At 44.1% G+C, this 12,914-nt stretch overlaps 1 protein-coding gene across 1 annotated transcript in view; it reads right to left on the bottom strand.

Annotated features, from left to right (window-relative positions):
• Positions 1-12,517, bottom strand: part of LOC143940048 (vomeronasal type-2 receptor 26-like) — a 48,506-nt gene extending 35,989 nt beyond the window's left edge. The window contains exon 1 of the mRNA XM_077461096.1: positions 12,400-12,517. The gene's annotated coding sequence lies outside the window, so the exon portion shown is untranslated. The remainder of the gene's footprint in view (positions 1-12,399) is intronic.
• Positions 12,518-12,914: the final 397 nt, after the last annotated feature.

The following is a 12,914-nucleotide window of genomic DNA, read 5'->3' as shown; positions in this document are numbered from 1 at the left end:
AGCGTTGAGCATATGCATAGCTAAAGAGTCATGGTAAGTTCGTCTCGGCAAGGGCAAGAGGTGAAGGAGGCACTGGGATGGGGTTGGATCAATGTCGTATGTGGTAATTTGGGAGGTGAGTCTGCAAACTTCTCTCCAATAATTCTGCAGTGAGGGACACGACCACCAGATGTGGAGTGGAGTTCCTCTGTCTTGCTTGCATCTCCAGCAAATGTCAGTGGTGTTGGGGGCAAATTTGTGAAGAAGGGAGGGTGTGCGGTACCATCTCGATTGAATTTTATAACCGTTCTCTTGAACGCTGACGTTTAGAGATCCCTTATGAATTGTGTGGAAGATAGCCTCCCATTGCTCGTCATTGATTGGCAATGCTAAGTCTTCCTCCCAACGTTTACATGCAGTGATGGAACCGGGACGTTCTCCATCAAACAGTAGGTTGTGTGTGAGTGCTATTAGATGTCTTTGGGGAGTAGATTGGGTGCACAGTGTTTCGAACGGAGTCAGTGCCCTAGAGCATTGTGAATTCACGTTCAGGGAGCGCAGGTAATGGGCGATCAAGAGGTAGGTCCACGGAGGGATGGGTGGTCTATCCACTGAACTGGCGATGTTCTGAGCGGGGGCAAGTGTCCCCCTCTCATAAAAGTGGCAAGCGTTCAGTCTGTCTTTAGGCCAGTGATCTAGTAAGAAGTCCGGGGATAAGCCAGGCGGGAAGTCTGGATTGCATTTAATCGGGGTTAAGGGTCCCGGGGTTGAAGAGATTGTGGTATGGGAACAGATCTGCTGGAAGCATTTCAGTGTAGAGCGAATGAGGGGGTGGGAGATGGTGGGGATGGCTACATGGGACGGTTTCATCCAAGGTAAGGAGGCAAGTGGGAGGGAGGAGAAGGAGGCCTCCAGAGAGACCCATTCTTTGTCGGGATCGCGAACATTCCAATCAACAATTCTAGTTAAGTGGACTGCTCTATAATAGTTGAGTATGTCCGGAAAGCCCAGGCCCCCAAGGTGTTTAGGGCAAGCTAGGGTCTTAAGGGAGATTCTAGGTTTTCGGTGTCCCCAGAGAAATTTAGAGCAGATGGCATTATACGTTTTAAAAAATGTTGGGGGGACCTGTATAGGGACTGTTTGGAGAATATATAGTAAGCGAGGCAGAACATTCATCTTAAGGACCGCAATTCTGCCAAACCAAGAGAGAGTTTGTTTGTTCCATCTTTCAAGGTCGGCCGTGAGGTTGAGTAGGATAGGAAGATGGTTTTTAGCATACAGGTCGGCTAGTGACCTCGGGATTTGCGTGCCCAGATATGTGATGGAGTCATTCTTCCAGCTGATTGGGAAGTTCTTTTCGCATTGCGTTTGAATCGTCTCTGGGAGGGAGATGTTAAGGGCGTAAGACTTGGAGAAATTAATTTTAAGGTTAGAAATGGTTTGAAATTTTTCGAGCTCTGATAGAATAATTGGTATCGTGGTAATGGGGTCTGTGAGGAACATCAATATGTCGTCCGCAAAAGCCGCATATTTACATTCTTTGAGTGGGGTGAGGATGCCCTTAATATCATTATTTAGGGTAAGGGTTTGGAGGAGGGGTTCCAGAGTGAGGATAAACAAAATCGGGGAGAGGGGGCAGCCTTGCCTGGTTCCATTACTGATGGGGAAGGCGTCTGACAGAGTGGCATTAACTCGCACCCGCGCCGAGGGGGCTGAGTATAAGGACATGATCATGGACATCATATGAGGGCCGAGACCCAGATTAAGGAGTACCGCTTCCATATAGTCCCATGCCACTCTGTCAAACGCCTTCTCCGCATCTAGAGACAGGAAGAAGGCTTTCTGTTCAGTTTGTGTTATCATGTGGTGGATATTAATAGATTTTAGGGTGTTGTCCCTGGCTTCACGCCCAGGGACGAAACCAACCTGGTCAGGGGAAATAAGGGTTGGAATGAATGGGAGAAGTCTGTTGGCTAGGATCTTGGCAAATAATTTGACGTCCACATTGAGTAGGGAAATTGGTCTATAGCTGCTTGTGATCGTCGGGTCTTTGTCGGGTTTGGGTATAACGGTGATATGGGCCTCTAAGGTACTACGGGGGAGGGATTTGGATGTAGGGATAGAGTTGAAGGCCTTAAGGAAAGGAGTGTGAAGTGTTTCAGCAAATAGTTTATAATAAGCGGAGGTCAGCCCATCGGGACCAGGGCTCTTGCCTGGTTTCAATTGTTTGACGGCTTGAAGCCATTCTGTCGCTGAGATAGGTGTATCCAATGACTGGAGGGTGTCAGAGGAAACCGTTTTGAGGGGAAGCCTAGAAAGGTATGCCTGAAAGTCATTAAGACGTTTTTGGGGATCTGGGGGGCGTGAACAATCAGAGTTGAGGTTGTAGAGGGAGGTATAGTAACGCTCAAATTCCCGGGCAATATCGGCATTCGTTTCAAGGGTGGAGCCATTTGGGGAGTGAATGAGGTGAATCGTGTGTTTGGCCTTCTTGGATCTTAGCGCTCGTGCTAATAGGCGACCTGATTTGTTCCCGTGTTCGTAGAAAAATTTCTGTGAGAGGGCAAAGGCTCTTCTCGTCTGGTAGCCCAGTATTTCTTGGATCTGGGTGCGAGTATCCAGTAATTCAGTATGGATGTCTACCGCTAGGGTTTTCTTGTGCTTAGTTTCTAGAGATCTGAGTTTCGTGTATAGGGCTGTCAATGTTGCCGTTCTTTCTTTCTTGCGGGCGGAGGCCAGGGAGATAAATTTGCCTCTTATCACGCATTTATGTGCCTCCCACTGCATAAGAGGGGAGACGTCAGGCGTGTCATTGTCTACAAAATAGTGTGATAAACAGTCCCTGACCTCCTTGACTCTAACTTCGTCTGTTAGGATACTCGCATCCAGTCTCCATACACTGGTTCGGTCAAATTGTTCAGGGAAGGTAAAAAGGGCTGTGATAGGGTGATGATCAGAGATCGTCATAGGTTCGATAGAGGCCTTGGTTAAGAAATGTAATTCCTGCTGGGAGACCAAGAGGTAATCGATCCGTGAGTACCTATTGTGGGGTGTAGAGAAGAAGGTGAAATCTTTGTCTCTAGGGTGAAGCGTTCGCCATGTGTCATGCAACAGTAATTCATGTAGGCTTTTTCTGATCTGCTTAAGTGCACGAAACGGTAAGCTGGAGGTCCCGGAGGAGGTATCTAGCAAAGGATCCAGGGGGGCGTTAAAATCACCTCCAAGGATCAGCATTCCTTCAGCAAAAGAGCCTAGTTGGTGTATTGTCTTCCGAAGAAAGGATACTTGAGAGGTATTGGGGCTGTATACGTTAGCTAGAGTAATCATTCTATTTTTAAACGTTCCTTTGATAAATAAGAATCTACCATTCACATCTGCAAGAGTGTCTAGAGCTTGAAAGTCAAAGTGCTTGGAGAGAAGCATGGAGACTCCTTTGCTTTTGGAGTTGGGGCATGTTGCGTGAAATTCCACTGGGAAGGCGTGATTGGATAATTTGGGGGTCGATTTTGAGCAAAAATGGGTTTCCTGAAGGAAGACAACATCTGCCTTCAGTTTCTGCATCGTTAATCGCATTTGATGGCGTTTTTCCGGGATGTTTAATCCCCTAGTATTTAGGGAAACGAGCTTCAGGGAGATGTTCGTGGACCGTTGTGCTGAAGGGGACATTTTGTTGAAGCTCAGAGGCAAGAGTAGCGGGCGATGCTCACGGGAGGGGGGTCTCGGGGAGGGGGAGGGTCAGAGAAAGAGGGTGAAGAGGAGAAGAGAAGAGAGAGGGAGGAGGGGGAGGGTAGGGGGTAGAGGTCGGTGTACAAAAAGGGAAGGTGGGTACCCGAAGAAGCAGGGAGGGGGAGTGGAAGAAGGGACCAGTGTTTGGGTGGAACCTGCCAACCCTCGGAATACCGAATAGGGCACCGGTCGGGTCAACACTGACTACCAGCGTCTGTTGCGTGGGGGTGGCGGGCGGAGTTACACGAGATGTAAAGAAGCTCCGTCGCTTTGAGACCTGAAAGGGCAACGTGTGGCAATTAGAAATGTGACATAGTGTGGGATCGGGGGGATTAGTAAAAAGTATTAGGTTGAAGACCCCATAACCTGAGTAAGAGGAAGGGGGTGTATCTGATCGGTGGTCAGTGACTCAGCCCTAGAGGCGGGGGGTTAAAGCTTAAAGATAAAATGCAATGCAAGTACAAGGTCAAGTTCAGGTTCAAGGCCGGGGAGAGGTAGACTGGGTGGGTATAGGTCTTGTGAGTGTCAGAGGGGGCTAGGAACATCTAAACAGGTTGAGCTATGTGGAGGGAGAAGTTCCAGGTTAGAGCACAGTGTTGGGGGGCAGTTCTATGCAAAAACATTCAAACAAGTATAACTAAAATAACTAAAAACAGAGGTTCAGAGAGGCACAACAAATGCTTTAACGTGAGAAACAGATATTGCAATAGGTACAAGGAATAAAGGGAAATGCTTTACCTGAGAGACACTGTAGAGTTTTACAAAACCTGCGGCAGTCAGAGTTGGGAGTGAGGAGAGGAAAGAAGATAAAAAAAAAAAAAGACTACCTGCGCGTCAGTTAATGTATCACCGACGGAGGGTCCTGAGAAGGTGGGCTGTTTTTACTCCAGTTATATGAAGCGTGGATTCCCACATGCAATGCTTCAGACATGCTGCCCGTATAGAGTCCCTCCCGGATGGCAAGGTGCATTCCCTCCCTGCTCTCCCTCTGCTAGCCAAGGCCCTCCTCTGTTAGTAGATCTGGTGCGTGTCTATGTGCGCGTGTCCCTCCCCTTCTACCTACGTAAGGACATAGAGGTCGGTCAGCTCTGCTCATGACACTGGGGATCGGTGCTAGTGTCAATTAATCATTTTGTGAGATGGAAAGTACAAACCTCAAGTAAAGGGAAAAAAAAAAAAAAAATTGGTAAAAATGCAGAGAATTCAGATCGGGATAGCAGGTGTGAAGCAAGCAAAGATTAGATAGTTGCAAGTGCCCCAAGGGGCTAAAGGCTAATCTTACCAGACACCTCACTCCCGACTCCAATGGAAATAGTAATGCGGCGGGAAACAGTCCATAAGTGAGCTGCCGAGAACATATATATGTAGAGAAAAAAACGAATAAATAAGTAAATAAAAACCAAGGGAAAAAGAACATTAAAATATAAATAAGTAAATCAAGGGTAAGGCAAGTAGTGTCTATGGCAGACCGAGGTGGGTCCTGAGAGGTACACCAGAGGGGCAAAAAGTGGGCAGAGGGGGAGGTATATAACATCAAAGGAGTCCGTGCGTGTGCATCCGTTTCTGGTAACATCGCTGGGGAATTCAGTTCAAGGTGTATGGAGGGGGGCCGCGAGGTGTAGGGCGGCAAGACAATGGTTCAAAGTTCGCAAGGTAGGTAGGTAAAAGTGGACAGTACAAGTCTGGGGCAAGAGGGGTCCTTGCAGAGAGAGAGAGAGAGAGAACACGGTGACCTGCAAGGTGTGTGGGGGAGGGCTTCAATGGAGGGCACCCAGGGGGTCATACGGTGGGAAAATGTCTCCAGCAGGTTGTCATATCTGGTGGGAGGATTTAGTAGATAGTGATGTCTCCAGGTGAAGATGGCATTTGCTTTAGCAGAGCGGCTTTACGATAACAGTCAGCATTTCTAACAACAGGTGCTGTGTAGCAATCAGAGCTAAAGAATGTTATCCTAGTTATGGCGGGGCCTGCGATGGGCAGGTGATGCAGTGGGGCTCCCATTTCTCGGCGGGGTGGCGTTCCTCTGAGGGGAGCGATGGAGAGGGGGTTGGTGCGTCTGCTGATGGCGTAGTTGCCAGCTTCATCCACTCCTTCCATCGACGCAGCTCTGTGGAGTGGAGGGAATCTGAAGTCACTATACCAATCAGGGAGGTCCACTTGGGGCAAGTCCAGCGTGGTGCAAAAGTGGTCGAGGTCCTCTGGGACTCTCAAGTTTTCCGTGCGGCCTTGGTGAGAAACAGATAGGCAGAAGGGATACTTCCAACGGTATGGGATGGCTCTGTTCCGCAGTATTTCCAGTAATGGCCGGAGTTCCCTCCTACGTTGGAGAGTGATGTTAGACAGGTCTTGGAATATTTTAATGGTCACCCCTCTGTGTATGATTTGGTTCCTCTCCCTGGCCTTGCGAAGGATTTCCTTCTTCAGGGGGAAGTCTATCAGGCAGCATACAACGTCTCTCGGGGGGTCAGTGTCGCGGCCTCTGGGGCGCAGAGCTCTGTGGAGACGTTCAAACACGATCGGGGTGTCCGGGGGTCTTTCGAGGAGGTCGTTAAAAATGTTAATTACCCTCTGGGTTAGGCGTCCAGGGTCCAAGGTTTCTGGAATACCTCTTACTCGTAGGTTGCGACGTCTCCCCCGGTTATCAAGGTCCTCCATATGCCTGTTCATGTCCCTTAGATGGACGGCGTGGGATTCAGTGAGCTGTTGCAGCTGGCACAGGGAGGAGTCATGGCGGGCCTGAGTGGTTTCAATGTCCTCCACTCGCAGCGTCATGGTTTGGATATCCGTCCGGAGATCAGAAATAGCTGCGGAGAGGGTACGTTTAATGTCTGCAGCGACATTGCGCAAGTCCTCCAGGCTGATTGCGGGTTGATCCCTGGCGTCCGTGTCGGGTTTTGCGCGGAGCGGGCTCCTGCTGTGGGATCGCGGCCTACTCGAGGCCGCGGCTCGGGTGCTGCCAGCAGGCCGGGACCTGAATATTTCAGGGATTTGTCTGGCGGGGGGAGCGTCGGGCTCCGGCGGCGACCGGGATCTCGCCGCTGACATGTTGCGGTGGTATGGGGGACAAATTTAGGCAGAAGGATCGACGATCACTTGCCTGAGCTTATGAAGCAGGGTCTCTCGGACGTGAGCTCTGGGTTCAGGCAGCCATCTCGGAACAGCGTCAAGCCACGCCCCCTCCTTTAGGGATTTTATGGATCGCAGAATAAAAGCAGACCTAAATAGGTTGTATAGTTTGGCCAAAGCAGCCTGCAGGCTGGCGGCAGTGCTCACTTCTGTGGCAGCAGCACTTGGGTTGGATTTGCACCTGCGTTTTTGGTGCTTTTTGCGATTTTGCGCTAGCGTTCATTTACCATGGTCTCCTATGGGGCATGTTCGGTGATGCGGATCTGCGGAATGCAGGGAGAGTGCATGAGTCTGAGTCCAGCCTTAGGCTGTGGGTAGCGGAGCTGGTGGATGGATGTTCAGATGAAAGTCTGGGAAGTGGCATTTCTTCTCTTTTGCAGTTTTCAGGACTGCTGTAGAGTTTGTGGCTGAAGTGGCTGTTGGCGCAGAAGGAGGTTTCAATGCAACTTTCTTCTACAGTGGGATCGTCACTCCTTCTACCAGAAATTCTATCTGCCAATTCAGATAATCTGGTCCCTGGTTTGGTGGTCAGTAGCTCGCAATCTTTCCCGCGGAGTTCCGTTGAAAGCCTCAGAACCAATAGTGGTGACGACCAATGCCAGTCTGGCAGGCTGCAGGGCACACTGCCTGGGACAGCAGGTTTAAGGCCAATGGAACTTTTGTGAATTTCCTGGGATTGGATGCTGTCAGACACACTCTCTTAAGCCCCATACACACTAGCAGTTTTTCTGCTGAGTTTTTCCATCATATTTACCAAAACCATATAATATGAGGAGTTTCAATGTGTATGCAATCAGGCAGGCCCTTCTACTACATGGCTTTGGTAACTCTGAAGGAAAAACTCAGCAGAAAAAAATGATAGTGTGTATGGGGCTTTAGCATTCCAACCTATGTTGCAAGGTCGAGCTGTCTAGATTATTGGGCAACAATTATGGTGGCTTATGTGTCTCAAGGGGGCACAAGAAGTCGCCCTCTCCTTCAGGTGACATGTCAATTTTCCTATGCGCAGAGAAGAATCTTGGCTCTTACAGCATCTTATCTCCCAGGGCCTGGGAATGGTTTTTGCAGATCACTTGAGTCGAGGCTTTGAGGATGACAACAAATGGAGCCTGAATCAATAGATCTTATGGCATTGGAGGAGAATTGTTAACTGCCTTTCTTCTTCTCCCGGACCTGGCGTCCACAGGCATTAGGTCAGGGTGCTCTGTCCAGGTCTTCACCTTGGTTTATGTGTTCCTGCTGCTTCCGTTGGCTCTCAAAATCCTGCTGAAGATTCAGCGAGAAGGATCACAGCAATAGTAGTCTTACCTTACTGGCTCAGGGAGCCGTGGTTTGCTCTGACTTGGAGGATAAAGTTGGGCTCACCAATCTCACTGCCCCCTTGTCAAAATCTCTTTCTGCAGAGTAGGGCCTGACACCCGAACTGCAGGAGGATGAAGTTAATAACTTGAAAGTGAGAGGGAGGCTTTAACTGGCTTGGGTCTCTCAGGTGGTGTAGTGGAGTCATTATTACAGGCTCATAAGAGGTCCACAGATGTAACCTATCACCAGATCTGGAATACTACAGAAAGGGGTTGGGACCTTGGATCTCCTTCAGTGTCTAACATTTTGCAGTTTCTGCAGAGTGGTCTCTAAGGGCTATGCCTATGTTGGCTATGTTGTGTACAAGATATTCTCTACATCCTTTGTTGATCTGATTTTTAGGGGCAGCCATACAAATCAGACCTCTATTGAAATTGTTTTTCAAAAAGAGGACTTAACACTAGTCTTGGGAACATCGCTGGTTCCTCCATTTGATAAAGCTTTCTCTTGTTCATTATTTCTTTTAACAGTTTTTTGTTTTTACTAGCTGTTGCCTCGGCCAGAAGGGTCTCCGAGTTGTGCGCCTTCTCATCTAAAGAACCATATTGTTTGGTGCTCCCAGACATGATAGTCCTTAGGCCGATTCCAAGCTTACTACCTAAGGTTGCCATATTATTTCGTATGAACTGGGAGGTCATTCTCCCAGCCTTTCCGGCGGATACAGCTGATAATGAGTGGAGTAGGTTAGACCTGGGCTCTGCGGTTTCAGCCTACCTGAAATGGTCTAAAAGCAGATCAGCTGTAGTTTTTTTATTCCCAATGGGGCCTAAAATGGTATGCAGGCAACATCCAGAGTTTTTTTCTTTCAGATTTGTCAAAGACCATACATATTGCATACAAAACACTGTGCCTTCCTCCTCCTTCAGAGATCAAAGCACATTCGATGAAGGGTATGGCAGCATCCTGGGCAGCATACGTAAAAGGTTACCCCTGAGGTAGTTTGCAGAGCAGCAAACTGGAGCGTGCCCAACACCTTTTATTAGGCATTACAGGCTTAATTGGCTAGCCCGCCTGAGGAGACATTTGGCTCTATAGTTATTATGGCGGCTGTCACCCATTAAAAATTTGAGTAATATTGCATTGAGGGTTTGGCTTATTTTTTGTCTTCCCTCCCTTTTTAATATTGCTTGCTACATACCATAGTAGGCTGACATGGGGAGGTCCAGGAATAAGGAAAATTTTTGCCCATACATACCGTAATTTTCCTTTCCTGGATCCTCCCCATGTCATTCGGAGGATTCCCACCCAGTTTATCCGTCGCGAGGCGGGTATTTTTTGAACGCTGGTGTGGGCAGACAGCTACCCTTTATGGGCTAGGAAAAAAGGTGGTCCTGGAGGGGTCAGAGGGGGCAGAGCTGACCCATAGTAGGCTGACATGGGGAGGATCCAGAAAAGGAAAATTACGGCAAGTATGGGTAACAATTTTCCTTAATAGCAAAAAGTTAAAAATATAGTTTTTTTCAAAATTGTCTCTCTTTTTTTGTTTAGAGCGCAAAAAATAAAAAGCACAGATGTGATCAAATACCAGCAAAAGAAAGCTCTATTGCTCTATTTGTGGGGAAAAAAATACATCAATTTTGTTTGGGTACAGCATCACATGACCGCGCAATTATATGGTAAACGCAGTGCCGTATTTCAAAAAATGGCCTGGTCATTAAGCAGGCAAATCTTCCATTCTGTAAGTGGTTAAATACCACCAAAATAAAGCTTTGCCTCATTTACTAAGCTCTGCAGCAACTTGCACAATCCACATTCATTTTGCCTTAAAGTAGAACTATCCCAACTATTTGTGCAGTGTCAGCATCCCTCCAGACAGTTAACACTCCCAGGGAACACCTTTAATCCTTTGATTGCCCGTGATGTTAACCCCTTCCCTGCCAGTATAATTTATACAGTGACAGTGCATTTTTTTTTAGCACTTATCACTGTATTGGTGTCACTAATCCCCACTTAGTGTTCAATTTGTCTACCGCAATGTCGCAGTCCCACTAAAAATCGTGTATCGCCGCCATTACTAGTAAAAAATAATAAAATAAAAAACATCCCTAAATCTATCCAATAGTTTGTAGACACAATAACTTTTACACAAACCACTCAATATGTGCTATTTGGATTTTTTTTTTTTTTACCAAAAATAAGTAGAAGAATACAAATTGGCCTAAATTGATGAAGACATTCGATTTTTTTACATCATTTTTATTGGATATGTTTTATAGCAGAAAGTATATGTATGTATATATATATATATATATATATATATATATATATATATATATATATAATTTTTTTTTTTTTTTTTTTTTTTTAAGTTGTTGCTCTTTTTTTGGTTATAGTGAAAAAAATAAAAAATGCAGAGATGATCAAATACCACCAAAATAATTTTTCTATTTGTGAGAAAAAAGGACATCAATTTTATTTGGGTGCAGTGTCGCACAACAGCACAATTATAATTTAAAGTAATGCAATGCTGCATCACAAAAAATGACCTGGTTCTTAAGGGGGTAAATACTTCCTGGGCTGAAGTGGTTAAGCTGTGTTCTTGGATGCCTGGTGCAGATCAGCCCCTGCTGCAGACTCTGCCCTGCTACAAAGTTACAATACTTTCAGTCTGATCACTGGGGAAGGAGACTGAGGAAATGCTTCTTCCTGCCTGTAGCAGACTGATGGCATCACCTTAGCCTAGGAAAAGTCACTGACTGAGGCTTAAGAATGACTTTTTAATCATAAATGTGGAACTTTAGAGAAATTGTTGCAGTTTCTGTGCATTGCGACATATCGGGAATTATGTATAAAAATATGTTTTGATGCTGTCAGAAAAAGTGAGGAGAGGGGAGTGATTCAGTAGTTTAGTAGCAGTAGTATTCATTTTAATAGTAGTAAATAGACACGTGCAATTCATTTTGTTCCAAATTCGTTTTTCCTCAAAATTCGGCACATTCATTAATTTGGAAACATCCGAATTAACGAAAGACCATTTATGAATTTTTTTAGAGAACACATTTTCTAAAAGATAGAAAATTCAAAAGAATTAAAATCTGAAAATGAAAAAATCTGGAAAAACGAAAGAACAAAAATCAGGATATAAGAACGAAAATCCTAAAATTGAAAGAAGGAAAATTCAAAAATAAGAACGAAAATTTGAAAATATGAAAGAACAAAATACATTCAGATAATTTCTATTATAATTAAAATATTACATTTATTACCATTATTATAGTTTTTTTTTATTATGTATTAATAATAATAATAATAATAATAATAATAATAATACTAATAATAATAATAATAATTGTTATAAACTATGAAATTATAGGTATTGGAATTTCCTTTCAAATTTGGCTGTTAGTGAATGTAACACATACAAACTTATCTGAAGTTAATAATTATCCAAAATAAAGAATGCATTATAACTTCAGGATAAATTTGTATTTGTTATGTTCACGAATAGCCAAATTTGAAAGGAAATTATAGTTTTTATTATTATTATTATTATTTATTAATAAATAATAATAATAAAAAAAGCTAGAATAATGATTAATAAATATAATACTTTAATTATAACAGATATTATTCAAATATTTTTTGTTCTTTCGGATTTTCTAATTTTTATTCTTGTTTTCGGATTTTCAAATTTTTGTGCTTTCAATTTTTGGATTTTAGAATTTCGGTCTTTTTGTTCCTTACAATTTTTGGATTTACGAAATAACGAATACCGCAAACATATAGAATGTTACAAATTCAAATTGATCAGAAGTTACGAATGATCAAAATTCAAATACCACATCTATATGAATGGAATGGAATTAATTTGAATGCATCTGAATTTGTTTGAAATAATGAATATCGATCATAACGATTGATCCGAAAAACAAAAAACAAATGAAACAAAAGCGAAAAAAATAAATAAAAAATATTTTTTTTTTGGCAGTACACATGTCTAGTAGTAAAAGTAACAACATACAACGAGGCGGGGCTGAAACCATTTCTTTTGATCTCAGACACCAACCTCCTGTATGTTGTTAGCCCACAGCAGAATTTAGGAGCCGAGTGCATTTCTGGCAGGATCAACAGCTATCATTCTGTACTTGCAGGGTCTTTAGAAGGATAAAACATGAGGAAATGTACACACATTGCAGAGATGTTCTTCTTTTTTCCCCCCTGATATACACTTGAACTACAGTAGTAACTAGCAAATACAAAACATACTGGAAATGTTGGATATCTCTCCTTCTGGACATGGGACGCACTCATAGCAACATTTATGAATTGTAGATCCAAATTTTTTTCTGCTTCCAGGGAAACACGAATCTGAACATCGAGATACCGGAATCTGAAATCAGATATTATTATTATTATTATTATTATTATTATTTGTTTACAAACAATTTTTATTATGGAAAAGATCAAGGCATAAAATTGTTACAACGATAGTACATGTGAATATACAAATATTTTGACATTATATGATGTACAGGAAATGTAATAGGGATGTGGTTAGTCAGATAAACCAGAGGATGATATACTGTACATGGTGTTATGAAACATACATATGTTCTTTAGGGAGGAAGGGCAGGAAACAGGACAAGAAAACAATACAATACTAAAATTGACTTACCGTATATACTCGAGTATAGGCCGACCCGAATATAAGCCGAGGCCCCCAATTTACCCCCAAAAAAACCGGACAAACTTATTGACTCGTGTATAAGCCGAGGGTGAGA

This window comes from Lithobates pipiens, unplaced genomic scaffold (genome assembly GCF_037356315.1).
Source record: "Lithobates pipiens isolate NorthernLeopardFrog02 unplaced genomic scaffold, aLitPip1_a1.2 Scaffold_3, whole genome shotgun sequence".
Taxonomy (NCBI): domain Eukaryota; kingdom Metazoa; phylum Chordata; class Amphibia; order Anura; family Ranidae; genus Lithobates; species Lithobates pipiens.
This window is presented reverse-complemented; position numbering and strand designations above follow the sequence as displayed.